The sequence below is a fragment of the Diceros bicornis genome, chromosome 24, assembly GCF_020826845.1.
Source record: "Diceros bicornis minor isolate mBicDic1 chromosome 24, mDicBic1.mat.cur, whole genome shotgun sequence".
Taxonomy (NCBI): domain Eukaryota; kingdom Metazoa; phylum Chordata; class Mammalia; order Perissodactyla; family Rhinocerotidae; genus Diceros; species Diceros bicornis.
In genome coordinates this window covers 16823686-16843116 of record NC_080763.1, presented here as the reverse complement: position 1 = coordinate 16843116, position 19431 = coordinate 16823686, and the positions used below count along the sequence as shown (strand labels likewise).

General features: G+C 39.2%; 1 protein-coding gene across 6 annotated transcripts in view; it reads right to left on the bottom strand.

Annotated features, from left to right (window-relative positions):
* RAD51B (RAD51 paralog B) overlaps positions 1-19431 on the bottom strand; it is a 648418-nt gene that overhangs the window by 266539 nt on the left and 362448 nt on the right. The gene's annotated exons all lie outside the window — the stretch shown is intronic.

Sequence of the window (19431 nt, the reverse complement as noted above, 5' to 3'; positions counted from 1 at the left end):
GATAGGACGAGGGAGAACACGGGTGTAGATAGAGTTGATAGATTTGTTAGTGGGAGGATGAGAAACTATCTCTTCTGATTGCTTCCATTTTCTTAGTGAAATTAGAGAAAAGGTCATCAGGGAGGAGTAGAGAGGAAGTATTAGAAGTTAGAGAAAGGAGAAGGTGTGAAATGGTTATTTCAGAGAGATAGAACCGCTGGGCAGGAGAGAAGGCATTCAAGCAAAGATTACGGATATAAATTTAGACAGTAAGTGTTTTTCTTCAGTGAAGGCACAGAGTGGACAAAGAGGTTTAACTAGTATAGAGGCCTTGCTAAGTGAGTATGATGAAAGGAAAGAAAGGAAAAGAAGTTGAGGATATACAGAAAGTAGTGATTATTACAATGGACCATGGACTCAGTTTGGGGATCTTGATGTGGTCAAAGCGTTGCTGGGGTGAGGATAATAGAATAAATGAGCTATAAATATAGAAAGTGGGGGTCAGAGAAAAGGATACTTGAAGTCACGATTTTGCAGGAGGGGAGGGTGTAACTGGTAACATCAGGTGTAAGGTAAGACCATCAGAATGGGCTGTGGAAGCAGGATGGAAGAAAAGATCCTTGCGGGGAGGGGGGTCATCTCAAGAAGCTAGAATGTTAGACAGATTATCTGCATGGGTAATGAAGTCATCAAGAATGATCATAAGCATAATGTGGAGAGAAAGGGAATCAGGAGCCTAGCAGAGACTAGGAAGTTGATCAATGACTATAGTTTAGAAATTGACATGTCATAGGTCTGATTTCCTCCAGTTTAGGTTCTGTATTTTTTCCATCTCTAATTGGAACCTAACTCTTACCTCTGAGTGAACTCAGAGTCCAAATACAAGTCTAGGTATCAGTAATTTACTAAAAACAAATACAAATTGCCTTAATAAATAAAAATAATCTGTTTCATGTCCCTATACTAGACACTTTGATCTGGGCCTGCCACAAGCATGTCTCCTTCTAAGGGAGACCACCTATCTACAGTCTCCTCTGCCAGTGTTGGTGCAAGGCACACCCCTTTCCTCTCCCTGGCATTCTTTGTTATAGACAAATGAAACTTGCTGTAAATGTTTCTGCAAATATAGCATCAAGTGGCATCCTTCCTCCTCTCGCCTCAACCACTTTGCTGCTCCTAAGCTCTCAATGTAAAATTCTAGAGCCTCCACCGCCAGGGAGCCTACGTGATCATTTTTCAGACGAGGGTTACCCATTCCCAGTCAAAGTCAACTAGACCAGAGTTATGCAACTAGTCAAGGGCAAGAAGTGAGGGGAGAATTTGACAGTGGACAGTGGGTCCAGGAGAAGCTGCTCAGATTGTATCTGAGACATGCAGTGAATGAGGCTCCACAAATGCCTGCTGCTGAAGTCCACCTTCCAGTACCAGCCTCCAAGAAGCTCCATACTATCATGGCTCCTGTTCTTGAATTTCCAGGAGGTTCTTCCTCCTTTGCAGTAAACCTTCTTTTCATTTGAGCTAGCTTGAGTGGGTCTTTATTCCTCACAACCACAGAAGTCTAATTCAAACAGTACCAGTGTGTGAAGCAGGGAGAACAACGCACTCCAGTAAACTGTCTCATGGGGACGGTCATGAACTGCCCTCAAACAAGAGGCAACCTGTCAGAAAGCCTTGCGTGGGAATATGATGGGAAAGGGGCATTCATTGTTTGACACCACAACACATACACACACAATCTGACATCATGGTCTACATTGTGGACTCTATCCTTGAGATGACATAGTTTTATAAAATAAATTATATTTTAAGTACTATACAAATCATTATTAGTAATACACACACTCACACAGACACACACACACACACAAACACATGCTATTTTATTAGTCAGTGAACCCGAAGCCTTCAAGTTTTATTAAGATACAAAGCTCATGGGAACTTTCCAGGGTCACAGTAATTTTACTACTGACTAAAGAGATATGTTTCTGGAATAACAAAAAAAAACAAAGAATCAAAACCAACAACTGGTTTCATATCTTACTAACCACGTCATCTCACACAACTCATGTTTCTGAATCTCAGATACCTCCTCATTAAAAGGTGTGTAGTAATAACTTTCTCTCAGGGTTTTATAAATATTTAAGTGAAACAAACTATATTAAACATTTAGCATCGTGTCTGGCACATAGTAAGTATTCAAAAAATACCAGTTTCCATTCTTTAGTTTGACTCTCCTTACTTTCCTCATAATTAATAAATCTATCCATTAATCAAAAGTATTAACTATCTACTATGTGTTTCTCCATTTTATTTATTTTTTTACAGAGAGATTATACACCTCCAGATTCTAAGTAAGGATTCTTGCTGCATATTAAGTGCACAATCTATAAATCAGGAGATAATTTACTACTTTTTTATTTTCTGCTTTTCCAGGTGATGGAGAAAACATAACTTTTTTTTTTTTTTTAATACGCATACACCCAAAATAATGCATATTTTCCTAAGGAAGCAGATTAAACCTTTCTTTCTCACAAAGTTAAACTGCATTTCATTTATTGGTAATTTTTGATTATTAAATAATTCTTTGGAGAGATAATATCTGTTCTGTTTTTACTATTTATTTTTTAAGGAGTTTTTATTTTTCATTTATTTTTTCTTTCTCCTTCCTTCCTTCCATCCTTTCTTCCTTCATCCCTCCCTCGCTCCCTCCCACCCTCCCTCCTTCCCTTCCTTCCTTCCTTCTTACCTTTTCACCCCTATCACCCATTTTTCCCACCCCCTACTTCTCACCCCTCACCTCTGGCAACCAGCACTCTGTTCTCTGTATCTATGAGCTCGTTTTTGTTTTTTTTAATTCTTTAACATATAAGAGAGATCATACAGTATTTGTCTTTCTCTGTCTGACATTTCACTTAGCATAATGCCCTTGAGGTCCATCCATGTTGTCATAAATGGCAAAATTTCCCCCTTTCTTGAATTTTTTGAATTTGAATAATACTCCATTGTATATATATACCACAATTTCTTTATCCATTCATCCACTGATGGACACTTATGTTGTTTCCACAAGTTAGCTATTGTAAATAATGCTGCAATGACCATGGGGGTGCATATATCTTTTTGAGTTAGAGTTTTTGATTTCTTTGGATAAATATCCAGAAGTGGAATTGCTGGATCATATGGTAATTCTATTTTTAATTTTTTGAGGAACCTCAATACTGTTTTCCATAGTGGCTGCACCAATTTACTCTTCTAAAAGCACAGGGTATGGAAGAAATAAAAGACATAGACTCCACTTTTACAGAGCTTACAATTGAGTTAGAATGCTGAACATCTTCACAGAAAACAACACTTTAAAATCTTAATACATTCATATAATAAACGTTAGGGTTTTATAATATCATTATGATGGAAATCTTTCAATTAAAAAAATTCCCTATCCCATCACCTTAACAGATAAACTGTTCTCATTTATCCACGTTCCCTTCTCATCTTGATCCATATATACACATTTTTATAATCTTACATTTTGCTTTTATTGCTTACCATTATATAAAAATTCTTATCAAGGCACAGTCTTCAAAATCATCATTTAATTTTAAGTTGTTATCAATTAATATAAGCACAGTGTATTAAGTGTGTATATTATGGTTTAACTAGTCATTCTTTCACTGAGACGTTGAAGACACTTTTCCCTTTATAAATAACGCTGCAATTAATTTGATTAGTGTATTTTGTAATTGTTTTTTTTTCAATTTCAGATTTTATTACTTTTCCCTAGAACTTATATCCCGAGCAATAAAATGTTAAAATATGAACTTTGGTCTTACAAATATCAATTACTTATGATCTCTTTAATATACCTTGTATGAATAAAATCAGATTTTATGTTGACGACTTTAGTACTTATCTGACTCTATTCGATTGCTTCCTGTGCCAAAAGTTTATCTTTTTGTACCATCAGATCTACAGAAGTTTAGTGGAAAGAGAGATTGGTGAAGGATTAAGACAACAAGAAAGGCTCATGAAGGAGGTGGGACTTGACCCAAGCTTTGGAAACACAGTAGAATAGTGAACTGACCTCAGAGAAAAGAGACACTAGAGATAAGGAAAACAGCTTGAGAGAAAGGATTGAGGTGTAATGACTGAGCAGTGTGACTCACAGGCCGATTTCCCCAAGAGCAGCAGAGGTGTCACTGGGAAAGAGCTGCAACAAGGCTGAAGAAAAAGAGAAGGGACATATCCTGGACGGACATGAAAGCCAGACATAAAAACTGCGACTTCTCCAACTGAAATTAACTCAGAGTCATAGGTCATCAAATCAGATGAAACACTTAAATGAAATTTTTGATAAATCTTTTCTGGAGGTGACTTCAGAAACCCAAAAATACCTGGCAGGACGAAGAGAGATCTCTTACTCCTTTCCACAGAGAACACTTAGCAGACATCAGATGGTGAGGGGCATGACAGAAATAGCCAGTGAAATGGCCACCAACACTGGCGGGGGCAGGTAACAAAGATGCTATAACTCCAATTATAAGGGCTGTAACTCCAGGGACCAGTCCTAAAATTCAATGCCCAAACAGGGTAAATCTGTATTCACTTGTCAAATTCAGTGTGTCACCTGACTACATCTAGTCAGAGGTAAGGTGCAGCACATATTTCTTTGATTGACCACAGTATAATGTCTGGATCCAGATGAACTTTCTTTGCACAGTATTTATTATTCTAATAAACCAAATGGAATGTTTAGAGATGACTGAAGAAATCTGATTGGCAAACTTACAGGCCATTAATTCTTCCAAGGTGACTGGTGCATAAAAAGTGAAACTATAGCACTCATGTAAACAATCCATCTGCCTCATTTCCCTCCCCCAGGCACCTCTAATTTTCAGCTTATGTTAGCTGTAAGACGAGCTGATGTTTTTAGTGTAGAAAATGGCATTATCCCAGACACAGAACTTACTTTAAGAAAAAGAAGAAAAATCCTATAGCCATACAGATTGTATCAATAGGTATCCACGACCAATGACTAAGATGAATCACCATTACATTTCGGCAGAGAAGTGAGACCACGGCATGAGCATCTCAGAAACTAAACATTAACTTATTCCAGGCATCAAAAGTTCCATTTTAGGTGAGAAAATTGAGTGATAACTCTTGCCCATAAATATGTATACTTTTGAACCAATCCAAAAAAAAAGACTACAACTCAACAATACAGTCTAATTGTCTCTTTCTTTCAAAACAGGTCCTTCCCTGTGAGTACTCTGAAAGTTAAGAGTGAATGATTGTCGTTATGAGGCAAACAATTTATGAAAGGAGTTGGATAAGTCAGATATGAAAGCAGGACTTGGAATTATGGGGCCGGAACCAAGGTACACGGCTCTTTCCTGGGGCGAAACAAACCAGGCAGCTGCCCTCTAAGGTCAATTCTTAATTATCGCTGGGTAATTACCTTACACTTATCTTGGGCAAATCTTGCTTTCAACTTCTTGTTGATATTATTAACTCTTTCTATCAACCCTTCCTTTTGTTTATCCCTGTCCTTGAATTCATTCTTAGGCCCAAAAGAGGAAACAGGTTTTGAAAACAGCTGAAACACAGATTCCTTAAGATATATATGTTTTCAGAGAGTAGAGAAAGAGGGAAAGGAAGGAAAAGAAAGGGAAGAAGAGCCCAGTGAAGGAGGAAGAGAATGAGACAGAAATGAAAGAGAGAGAGTAGGGAAGAAAGAGAAGTACTAAGTGACGGGGAAGGTTGAAAGGGGAAGGAGAGGGAAGAGAAGAGAATAAGCCATTCTATTTAGGATGATAAAGAAAATTTTCCAGAAGTGAAAGAATCAAGGCAATAGAGAGGGGTATGCTGGACTGTTTTCTAGCTCCTTCCAAATCATCTCCTGATTATTCAGTACCTAACGAGTATTTATAAAGCCCAATGGTACGCCCTGCATTCAAATAGACCAGGCTCTTCATAATGTTTATGCCATGGATCCCTTTGGTGATTTGACGAAGCCTACGGACCCCCTCTCAGAAAAATGTTTCTAAGTACGTAAAATAAAATACATAGGATTACAAAGGAAACAAATTTTATAGAAATCCAGTTTTCAAAATAATTTTTGAATATATAAAACATTAACAAATATGCCTCTTACTCCATTAAATAACAAAATCCAGTGGTAGGTCTAATATAACTACCATAATGTCAAAGTAATGATGAGTGTAGAGAATATTTCAAGATATCTGGAAAAACTGATATGTAATATTAAGTATACGTAGCTTAAAATCATAGTACTGCTAATACTACTATGGTTTGTTGCCTACATTAAAAATTGAAGGAAATGCTCAATTTCCTTTAAAGGTTAGTGAACATAGAGACGTAATTTTTTTGTTATCCAAGTTCATGGATATCCTGAATTCGGGGGTGGAGAGGAAGGGTCCATCAACCCTAGGATAAGAATCTCTACTTTATCCTACTATTACATAAAGAATAAACACAACTTGAAGAGTTAGTCTCTCTTATTCCATAAGCTTTTAACCTAGGAGCAACATCAGATTCCACAAAATTATGCAGACCAAAGTTGCTGAGGAAATCAACAACTCCGAAGAAACATAATTGAAGAAACAACTAACATGAAGTGGCTTCATGTTAGAATGTTAGAACGTTAGGCGTCATGTTAGAATTATAAAGTCTTCTCGGAAAAGACAAGCCCTTTCCAAATTCTTAAAGAAGTGCTAACACATTGGGGTCACTAATTTAAAAAATTAAATATGAGTCCTACCTCATACCACACATCAAGGCAAGATCCGGCAAATTAGAATTAAATATAATTAAAACTATTCAAAACACTAGGAGAAAATATGGGTATTGTTCTTCTTTGTCTTTAGTGATTGTTGAGACAGAGCAGGATTTAGCATAGTACTTGAGGCTAAACAAATATACCAGTAAAACATATGCCAATACAGTGAAGTGGGAAAGAGTGTGGGCTCACAGGCCAGACTGCCTGGGTTTATGACTCTCTGTGCCTTAATTTCCTCATCAGTGAAAAAGAAACAACATTACCTACCTCATAGGTTTGTTGTGAAGAGTAAATACAGATAAATTTATATACATAAAACAGTTGACATGGTAGCTAAGTACTAAAAAATTTGTCTATTATTATTATTACAGCTTTTAAAATCCTTTTAAGGCTAAAAGAAACTATAAAGAAGAATACTGGCATATTTGATTACAGAAAAATTTAATACTTTTGTATATTAATGGTTCCATAAACAAAATTAAAAGGCAAATGAAAAACTAAGGAAAATAAATGAAACAAATATGAGAAACAAAAGGTTAAAGGCCTTACTATATAACAAGTTCTTACAAATCAATATAAAAACACATTAACATTCCAATAGAAAAATGAACAAAAGACATAAACACTGAGGACATTTACTGGCTTCTAATTTTTCACTATTTCAAGCAATGCTGCAGTGTTATGTTTTTTTTTTTTCTTTTTAAAACAGGAGTGTTTCTCACTGTAAATTTGGTCAAATTCTCCATTCACAAAGGCAGAAAGATATAAAGAAGAAAAGACACTGCAGCATTGCTTGAAATAGTGAAAAATTAGAAGCCAGTAAATGTCCTCAATAGCAAATGGATTAAAAACATACATAATATGTATTCAAATATTCAATATGACTTCATAGGCAGCTGTTACAAAAGAATGAAGTATCTTTTTTCTGCAATGTTTTTACATAAAAAAACAAGTTGCAAAATAGTTTATTTAAGTATGACCCCATTAAAAATACTGTGTACATATCTCCATTACTTAGCAAAAGGTGTGTGTGTGTGTGTGTGTGTGTGTGTGAGAGAGAGAGAGAGACAGAGAGAGAGACAGAGAGAGACAGAGAGAGACAGAGAGACAGAGAGTTATGGAAGGAGGAGTGGTGAAGGAGAAGTAGGAAAATAGATTAAGGCCTGGAGGAGTGTATTGGATTTCCAGAATCTAAGATAAGACCATATTTAAATATAAATGCAAAAATACATATCCTAGCTAGATTTACATTATTTTGGACAGCTTCTATTTCTCCATCCCCTATTCATATAATTTCTCAAGACCTACATTGGAGTCCCTACGCAGACTATTTCCAAGAAAACCAGGACCTAATCATGCTCTAAAGCTCAAGATTTCCATAGCTAAAATATGAGAAAAAATGGTTTTTTACACTGTATTTTACTGTTTTCAAGTTTTAGCTGCCTGGCTATAGGAGTACTCAGTTCTTTCAGGCTGTAGCATTAAAAGAGGAATCTGAGCTCTTTTTCGTAAAAGCTGCAAAAGACGCTTTAGAAATAAGGGACTCAGAAAGAAAGGCTATTGGCTGTGAAAGACACGCCTTTAAATTCTCAGTAAAAACCAGTTCCTTCCTGCACCTTACAGGTTATGAAGGATTCCCCAAATGGCAGACAGGTCAGTCTATATTTGCATGACTGAGATAATGCAGCTGAGTGAGAACTGCATTCAGTCATAACAGACGCTGGTATTTTTCCTATAAACATTAGACAATGGAGAATTTTTATATATATGTATTAGCATATCATCTTTAAACAACACTATTCTTTCTCATCATCAAAAATAATATTTCACACCTTTACAAGGGCTGAGATGGAAAAGTATAGCACTAAAGTCTGAAAAAACTCAGTCAAATGAGCAAAGATGTTGGGCCCAGCAGACACAGAGGCAACCAAGTTAGCTTGCATACACAGAGGAACAGGTGACGCCTGCAGGACACTTCAGAAAACAGAGCCCATCATGGGGAAGTCTCTTTTCTTACAATTATTTCCTTTATTTTGTTTTCCTAAACGTTAGAGTCAAATGAAAACTCTTCCACATTCCTTCAAAAGCTTCAACAGGTTTTAAGCTATTTACCAGCATTTAAAAGAGAAAAAGACTGGCTCCTCTTCCTTCTGTAGCTACACTCCCCTCTGAAAAAACAACACGTGCTTGGCTCTTTCACCTTATGCTTTTAAGAAGGAATTTTAATGGGATGGAGCTCCTCGAGGTGCACAGACTTAGGAGGGAGGGGTACAATAGTAAATTATAGCTTACAAAGCGTCTGAGCCCACTGGCCACTGCCAGTGATGTTAAGTCCATAAACAAAATCTGTCTTAAAAAAGAAAAAAATTCCTTCTTGAAAGGTGCCACAGAAGAAGATGGATCGCTTCTCTTTCTCTGGGTCTGTCACATAAGAACCGAGGACTTGTCAGTGACTCCAAACAGCAGGGCTTTGACAACTAGTCCAAGACAAAGTTGTTTTGTCCAGCATCTCTCTTCTCTCTGGAAGCATTTTCCTCCCAATTAATATAAGTTATGAAGTTGCACTGGAGAGCTCAATAAACTGACACTCAAGAACATTAGTTGGCTGTTTTATGCTGAAAACCACGGTAAACTCGTATCTACAGCTTGTGTCCATGAGCTGGGGGCGCCGGAACTTCTGGTCACCCTTTGCTACAACTCTGCCACTGCACTGTGGCTGAGACCCCAGCTCACCTCTGTCATCCTGTTTTGCTAACATTCTCTCCCCTCCTGTAATGCCCCCTACTTCTTAGCTCTACTTTCCTACTGTTAGACCCTGGCCCCTCTGGTCTCTGGTTTGAGATGTCATTTAGATGTACGTATAAGGCCATCAGCGAATTAATGCTGGTTGTCCTAAGGGTATGAGCAGGCCTGGGCAACACCCAAAAGGCCTGTTCCCAGAGAACTTGGGGGAGGATTTGGCTTATTTTGGGTATGCTTTTTCTCCCTACGGATAAAAATAATAAAACCACCACCACTGTGTTGTTCTTTTTGGAAATACAAATCTAAAGAATTCTGTAATATTTGAGAACATCTAACTAAAGGAACTGACTAAATTTTGGTTATTTCCCTTCAAAGTAAACTATATAGCTCTATACCTTGGGCATTATAATGAGAAAATTAAGTTTCTTGACTCAGAAACAAATATAGAAAGAACAACATCGTGACTCATTTTTACCATTGTTCTATTCCAGAAACTTAAAAGCATGGCCAGCAGAGTGAAGATCCACATAAAAATGCAAGGACACATTTGCTGTAGTCCTAAGAGCAGAAGATATCAATTAACCTGAGGATGTGAAAATAAAGATGAAAAATGGAGCTGGGTGGGAGAGGAGGGAGGTGTGACAAATAATAGCAAAAATATCATAAATAAATAATTCAGAATGGATGCTAAATATAAAAGTGGGAGCAAAGCCAGGCTATAGTTCAGAGATTGCATGTAGGGTTATTTTGTGCGACATGTTTATTCACTAAAGCACCAAAGCAGCTATTAGAGGAAACAATAAAGAGGCCCCCTCCCCCTGGAAATTTGAGCTCTGCTTTGGAATTTTTATGACATTTCATTCTTAACAAACAAGAAGGTCTCGCAACCTTCTTCTAGCTTCAAAGCAACACTATGGGGGAGGCCTGCGATTGATATCCTTGGTCTGAGTTATATATGCTGCTCCAGGTATTCTCAAAAGTCATAGAGTTTATTCCTTATGAAAGAACAGCAGCTCTGGAGGGCAAACAAATATACAAAACCCCCACATCCCTAACCTACAGGCTTACCCTGATTACTGTGACTCCCCTGGGTCACTTCAACAAGGCCCCTTCATGTCACCAGTGCCTTCTCTGCAAAATTAGGATATTACCAGTACCCCCAGCAACAAACTAAAAAATACCCTATGATTTCCAGTTGAAAAGTAGTGTAGGATGTGGTGTATGTGAGTAAAACTACAGTCTTGTCGTTCTTTGTATTATGCAACAAGTGGGTTCCTGAAAAGTCAGGTTTAAATTTTTTTTTTCATATTTGTAAATGGAATCATGTAGAACTCACATCAAGAACTTGCTATTTAATGAAATTTGATTGTAGTTCCAGTTGTAAAGTAAAGAATGCTTTGTAATTAAAATAAAACCTTCTTGTTAATAAAATATTTTGTTTGATCAATTTTATACATTCAGACTTGGTTTTACTGGAGTTTCTTAATGTAATGCATACTTAAGAGTGTTATTGCTAGTCTTATAACTGTCTTGTTTTGTTTTTATGCTATTCTTTTCTTTTTCAGCAGAAATGCAAAGAAGTATTTCTGTACCCCAATTCATATTCTTCACGACATGAAAGCACAAAAACTGGGCTGCAGTTTTATTTAGCTTAGTGTGTCCTGTGGCATGTGAGGCAGCCCAAGAAACAGACACTTTGGGAGTGCTGAGACACCAGCAAATCATTAGGGAAAGAAAACTGGAAGCAATGTCCCACAGACCATGCAGCACTATTTCTAAACCAGCTAAAGAGCTGAACCATGATCAGGCTGCTCTTTAAAAACAAAAACCTGTTCTGTATACCTGAGTTAGCGAGGGCGGCATCTTGAAGCTGATTCAGCTCGGCCACTGCTGCCCCTCTGCCAGAGCGGCTGACACCACTCAGGGCGAGGGCTCAGGTGCCTTTCCCCCAGACCCTCCATGACCCACTGGCACACGAGGGCAAGAGTGCCAGCGCCATTGAGTGCATCCATCCCAATCTGCCATTTCAAAGCAGCTGCCTGCAGGCCCTGTCTGCCCTCTGCTACACGAATGCAATGGGGCAGAAAAATTAAAATGCTGGGGAGCTGGAAAAAAAAAAAAAAAGAATGAAAGAAGGAAACCTTAAAGACAGTATCTTGGAAGCATATGTTTTAGAATCACTGCAGCCAGTTCCCTGTCAAGAAAATATTGGCCAGGTTGCTTGGTCCGATCTCATGTAGCCACAGATGGTTTATGCCTCACTATTCAGGTCCCTGCCCCGGGAAAAGCAAGAAACAAAGGAGACTGTGCTTTGTGGTGTAGTTATTCTGCCACCTAGTGTTAGACATGAAAACACACAAAAAATGTCTAAAAATACATGCTGTGCTAAAAGCGTAAAAAGAGAATCAAGAACATTGCTAAACTGTATTTTTTTTCTTTCTAAAAAAGAACATCCTTCATTTATGCTGGCGGCCTGGGGAGGCATCACCAACAATGACAATCACCCTTTTCTCATTGGAATGGAAAGCCAGAGAGCATTAGGTCTGAAGTTTAGGACAAATGAGTACAACCTCAAAAACTCATTTTAATTATTTTTAAAAGGCCTATTCCCTCCCTGTAAGGTAAATACCACGAATACAGTAATACAAACCAGGAAGTGAAACCACCTAGAACTGAGCACGGACAGTGTAGCTACCGCAGTTTCTGCCCTAGAGAAAAGAGGAAAAAGTCAAGAGAGAGAAAACGGGGATTGCTATGGCAGGCATCATCACTTCTGCACCTAACACATCAGAAGGTCATGAAATGAGTTGTGGGCTTGGAGTGAAGCTTGGGTTGGCGTCCCAGGTCAGTAGCTTCCTAGTTGTGCTGGGTGAGTTGCTCAGTATCGCTGAGTTTCGATTTTGTCTTCTGGAAAACAACTGTACTTCTATCTGTTCTTCCTGTTTCCACGAAACTGTCCTGAGGATCAATTAGATAGCGTATGGGAAGGCATTCTGTCAACTGTAGAGCACTATGAAGACCATGTTCCCCACTCTATTATTCCCTTCTTTTGGTTTATGGCTGTCACTTATACGTATGTGGCCCTCTGTGTAAAGAGCTTGTGTGACCAACTTGCTGTCCTAGAGTGCTAGTGTTTCTTCTCAAATAAGTGCTTTTATGGTTAAGAGAAATATTAAATAAGAAAATATTCAAATATGCAACTTAAGAAAATATCCCCCCACTAGACTAATGCAGAATTAGCATTATAGTTTAAAATCAGGTTATCCCAAAGGTTTCTCCTTAAAATTATGTTCCCTTGAGAATGATAAGGTTATCATGATTTGCTGTTTCTACTAAAATTGTTTTATTCACCCAAGTTCTTAAAGTTATAGAGAACCTGAACTGAACTTTCCTTCTTGTGGGCAGAGCTTACACTGTGATAATAAACCAGGCATCAGGAAACTTAGAGTTTTCATTTCTGTTCCCAAACTAACTAAGCTGTGTAACTTCAGGCCAATTGCTTAACTGTTCTCAATTTCAGTTTCCAAATGTGTAAAAAGTAAGCGGTCAACTAAGTAACTGCTCCTTCCAGTTCTATGATGAAAAGTTGTTCTTCCTCTTTTGATAGTGAAATTCAAAGAAAATTCAAAGCTCATGGTAGACCAGCTATAATGTAATTCTTCAGAAAAGTCCTCAAGTTGTATAAGTTTTCAGTCACAGGACAGACAGGACAGCCTTAGGAGAGAGACAGCCGCCGTAGTATGGGAGGGTTTGTGTCCTCTATCAGAATCTCTTAAAGCTGCTCAGAAACTACTGTGGGCTGAGACAAACAGGCTTACCCAGCCACCTACCTGGGCTTTCAAAATGCCAAAGAGACCTTACTTCCACTTAGCTCTGAAAACACCCTTTGCTCTTTTTAGTAATATTTTTACCAACGCCAAGAAAAGAGTTCTATTTATCCAGATTTCCTCTCTCCCCACAAATGTCAACATTGCTTGGGAGTACAGCAAAAACAGCCTGGAGTTTTCACGATGTGAATGTCAGACCAAAGTCACACTGCAGGGGGATCAAATCTGGAACGTGATTGCCGATAAAGGATACAACTCCCACCTAGAAAAAACCCGGCCTTGGTTTCTCTTTCAGAAATCACAACCCCACTGGGTTTACAAGCTCTTCTTCCCATAAAGAAGCCACCTTATTTTAAGTGTCCCAGATTCTTTCTCCCTTCGGATGATGCCAGCGCCTAGTCTTGTAAAAACACTCAGCTTTGCTCAATCTCCCCGACTGCTATGTTTGCATATATCCTGCCACATTTGGACCTGGAAGATATAGTCCTTTCCCTTCCCCCATCTACTGGAACTTCCACCCCCTGTATCAAAAGGATTTTTTCAGGCCTTTCCAATAATCTGCTGGAGGCCATGGAGACAGATCTAATCAGAGTTCTCATCAATCTTTCTCCACTGGCCAAACAGAGCCAGGAGGCTGAATGGAAAGGTGAGGGATTCTTTTTTATCCCTAAAGACACACTTCTGTCCAGAGAGTTAGGGCCCACTGTGTGTTCCTGGGAGCTAAAAGTTCAGGGATTTCACATTTGCCCCAAACCAAATATACATGAAACTTTAAGTCTAAATTCCACGGAGCCTTTTAAAAGGAGGGACCTCGCCTCTCCTTGGCTTACAACAACCCTGAAGGCTTGTTGTAGCTCATTCATTTTGGCAGTTTTCCAGAGCAGCTGACAAACTGAAAATAAGCACACTGCTGTCTCCAGTCCAATCCTCCCCATACCACCTCCCCCCTTTCCCTGACAACCACCACTCCTCACACACAGACCCAAGAGCGTCAGACACACTCTCAAAACAACATGTAGGTGAATACCACCTCCACCTCGTTGCTCAGAGTTTAATACTGATCTTGAACATTCCTGGTTTGAGATTTCAAATATAAGTCATCATTGGCCTAAATCAGACTGTGGGATTGGAGCCCTATTCAATAAGTGAGAGCAGGAATTCACCTTTTGGGGATATGTGTCTAGGGTCAAAAAATCTCCTTGGAGACAGGCCTACCTCCACTTGCAAACTGCCTCTGTGTCTCTGTCCTTTTTGATAAGCATAAGGAAAAGTTATATGGGGTAACTTTTGTTGTACAATTTGAACCAAATATTTGAGGCAGGCCTCTTTGTGCTTGGGAAACTCTGGTGGAAAGCTGATTTGGGAGAAGGATGTAAGAAGCATCAAACACTAGTAAATCACACTGATGCTATAAAATCTGAAAGATGGGCTCCAAGAAGGAAACTAGGCGCCCCTGTAAGGTACCACTGCCATGTATGATTAATATATCAAGAATCTGATAAACCACGGCTGGAGGTCTACTTGACTCAGAACTTAGCAACAGCTCCAGTTCCTCAAATTGGTGAGGAGAGAGAGGCATCCAGTTCGTAAAGCCTTCCAGTAAGAACCTCTATCTTAGAAGTATTAAATTTATATTCACCCAGTTTGCGCGACCCGACCCTGGCTGAGGCTCCTACAGTCACTAGTGGGATTAAGACCCCAGGACCAGGACGGGGCCTTACTGGCCTAGAGAGGAAGGAGGAGACAATGAGGATGCAGGTCACGGTTTTGCCTAGGTGTTTTCACCTTGGTGTCAATCGACACATCTCAGCTATTTCGTGTTAGGACATCCTCTCACTCTCCCTTCTCAGGGAAAGATCACGAGCCGTTTATACTGCCCTCATTCATCTACTCAAACGTTAGGACATTATTTTCTTTATGAGGTATGCCAATTAATTGCCAAGGTAACACCTGTGCACCCCCTTTTTTGCTATGGGAAGCATTCTAGGAAATGCGTGTATAAGACTGCCCAGAGATCACCCACCCAGTGGCTTGGAATGCAGTGTGACCAAAGGCATTTCCAGAGAGCTCACAGAGCACAATGGCCACGCATGGGTGGATCTGCTGGATGGATTAGACAAACCAACCGCAACCTTTCCATCTTTTGTTTCAATTCCTTCCAGTAGACTGGCCTTGTTACCAATACTGATGCCAAGACTAGCAATTGCTTGCAACAAAGAATTGTTGTTAACCCCTACCCCCTGCTTCATTCACCCTAATTATTCTCTAAAAATACAATGGCTTCAAAAAGCCTCCAACTGTCCAGCAGACACTACGGGCCAGAGGAATCACTGAACACAAGCAGCCTATCAATAAAAGACAATACTGAAGCAGCTTCTGTCTGAGTATTTGCCCCATCTTCTCTGAGACAATGGGAGACAGAGCTCAGGGAATAAAAAGGAAGTCCTGCTCTACAGATCTTTTGTTTGTGTGCCAATACTGTATCTGTTCCAAGTTCTTGGGCGTATCCTTCACAACTCCCAAATACAGGAAAAAGCCTCAATTTCCTAGGAAATGCAGCTTCTATGTTTTTGATGAATTCTCATTGTAGCTAAATCAGACTTCAGTGAGGATCCTGGTTATGATTTTTTTTTTTTCTTTTAAGGTCAAGTACATCTTATAAAGCAGAGAGATGTGGGCCACTGGACTAATTCACAGCAACAATAAACAACATAAATAGTTCTTTCCATAACATTTTAGATGGCAGCATAGAGCCCAGCAACATATCAGCATTTCTTTTGTTTTTTGTTTTTTTAAACAGATAACATGAGTTGACAGAGTAACTGAATGGAAAACTAATAGACTGGAAGCAGGCCATCATGAAAGGAAACCTAAGTTTAAGAAACTGAAATTGATATAATAATCCTGGAAGTTTCCAAACAGGGAGAAAATAAAGTCTGCAGAAAATTAAATGAAAGGAAGCCTCTGTTGATTACACATCAACATATAATTAGATTGGGATGCACCCATGGTGATGAAATGCCCACAGAAATAAAAGCTCAGTTGTTTCCAGTAGTCACTGCTTCAGTCCCGTGTTTAAGGGGAACAGACCAACACAGTAAGCCAGAATCTCAAAGATATCTCAGAATAAAGGGGATTCATTACAGTCTATTTGAGTCATCAAGTAGTGTCTACATGTAAATGGAACACGGGACCTGGGAGGTACATAGTGTGTCAATTACCATAGAGCAATTGAAGCAATGAGAACCCAGGCTCCAGACCATGCCACAGCAGAGCTATAAATAAGTAAAACAAAGGGAAACTGAATTCCCCAGGGAAGGAAAAAGCTGGATCAAAAAAATCATCAAGTTCTCAAGTTCAAGACCTCAGAAAATACAAAATAACACCAACCATGACAATTTAATAGTGATGGTACTCAATAATTCCTATATGCTAGATGACTTAACCAAAAAGATAAACTATTAGAAATATGAAATATGCAGAAAGTTGCTTTCTGCCTAAAACTTTTTACAACGTAAGGAAATTTACAGTAGGAAAAAATTGAATAATGCTTTACAGAAAGAAAAAAAAGAAACTTCAGTTTACTGGAACTTGCAAAGGTTAAAAAATGTAGTCATCTTGAAGATATGTCACTAACTAGAAAACAGACATGATAATGCTAGGCAAGTTTCTGGTGCATTTCTAAAAATTAGAATAACAAATATTGTGGCTACAAAAAAAAAGAAAGAAAGAAATGTCATTGATTTATCATAGGTGAATCAAAGCAATGAGTGATTTGAAGTCAACAAGTACTGACTTGCTTTAAAACTTCTGGTATAAATAGTCCCCAGCTTTTAGATGTAAATTAATTCTGAAGACATCTTAAACTAATAACAGTGATAATAATGTATAAAGTACACAACACTTATGTTAGTGCTGTAGATACTAAATTGTTTGTGTGGTAGACACTAAAACCCACTGTCCCAATGCCCCTTCAAGGAAAGATCTGCTGTCCAGCTACGGGGAGTATGGTCAGCAGACAGCCTCCAGCAACAGCTTCTTCAGGGTCAGCCTTAGCTTTAGAGGGTCTCCTTGCCCCAGGTGATGCTCTTCCCGTAGTAGATCACATCCCTTAATTAAGAGGCATAGTAGTTGGGGGCGGGGGTGGAGGGTGGTAAAGGCTGCAGCAAGTTCTAGGGTGAACCTGATTTTAAACTATAATGTTAGTTCTTTATTAGACTAGCGGGGGGATTTTTTTTCTTTTTTGTTATTCACTCTAGAACTTGCCGCAGGGTTGGCTGAAGCTCTGTTGGATCTGTATTACAGTTCAGTTCCCCCCCTCTGCTCAATCCTGCTCCCTTCCCTTCCTTTCACAAGTGTGGATCCCTAATAAACATCTTGAACCCCAAAGTCCACCTGAGTATCTGCTTTTGCAGAACCCAAACTGCTCAATAATTCATCCATTCATTCAACACACAGCCAATATTTATGAAGCACCTACTATGTGTCAGGGCCTAGTTCTAGATACTGGGGATTCAAGAGTGGTTAATAAATCTCCACTCTTGGTGGGCTTCAATTCTAGCAAGGAAAACAGACAATAAATACACAAACAAGTAAAAGTGATCAATTCAGACAGTGATAAATGCCCAGAAGAAAATAAAACAGGGTAATTAGGGTAGAGAATATATGGAGGGGGTGGGGACAAGGAGTACTATGTTAGCTGGGGAGTTCAGGGGAGTCTCCCTAGATGACTTTCCAACCAAGACTTGAATGATGAGACATCCAAGCTATATGAAGATTGGGGGTGAGAACGTTCCAGACAGTTGTTTGGACTGTCGCAGTTGCAAGGATCCTGAGGCAGGAACAAGGCTGGCACTCTGAAGGGACAGCAGGAAGGCCATGTGGTTGAAGTGTAGTGTTACGAGATGAGGTCAGAGAAGAAAGTGTGGACCAGCTCACATATCTTCACTATTGAACATTTATTAACTCATAAGATAAAACTGTATCTTATTTATCTGGTTAAGAGCACAAGTTTGGGGGGAGACAACCTGGGTTCAAATCCTGACTGTATCACTGATTAGCTGGGTGATCTTGAGCAAGTTACTAACTTCTCTGACCTATAGCTTATATGATAACACACTGATAGTATCTTCCTCATATGGCTGTCATGAGTATTAAGTGAGATAATGTGAAAAGTACTTAGCATAGTGCATAGCACCTAAGAAGGGCTCAGTAAATTGTAGCTGTAATTATTTAACCTCAGCAATTAGCACAATTTCTAACATTTAGCAGGTACTCAAAAAGCATATGTTGATGAAGGCAAAATCTTGATTGCATATATACTCTGCCTTCCTCTATTTGAATATTAGAGGCAACTATCATTCAAACTGAGGAGATAAAAAGGTGACAAAGGGGGCTTTATTATTTATTTGTTCAATACATATTTATTAAGCACTGACATGTAAGAAAAAGTAGACTTCCTACCTTCATGGGGCTTACAACCTAGAAGGGGAAACAAGATGTGCTAATATCTTCATTTTCCAGGCAATCTGTGACAAGTGTCACCCAAGTATAGACTATCCAGGAGTTCAGAGATTGTGGCTCACTTCTAATTGCTCCACAGTTAGGATGGCTAGGGAGGGTACCTTGAAGGGTGATGGGATTTTTGATGAGCAAAGATGAGAAGAGAGTTCATTCTGGGCAAAAAAGGATGGATTAAGCCAAGTGTAATGTGAAGAAAGCAAATGCATCTTTAGGGAATGATGACTAATTCAGGCTGGCTGGAGGATGGGAAGTTATGCTGGGGAGTAGTGAGAGATGGGTCTGGAAAGAGCAGTGTAGACTAGCCTGGAAGGACCTCGGATGCCAAGGCACAGGGGGCGGGAACCAGGGAAGCTTCAGAGGCAAGGTATGGCTAGGCTGAGACAAACTGATCTGGCAGCTGTGTACAGGGTCAACCCAAGCAGGGAGAGCCTGGAGAAAGGGAAGACACTGCCAGGTCCTTTAATCCTGAGTAACCCAATGAGTTTTGTCACATAGGAAAACTAAGGTGGTGTGTGCCCAAGCTCACACAGTTCAGAAGTGATGGGGGTGGGGTACCAACTT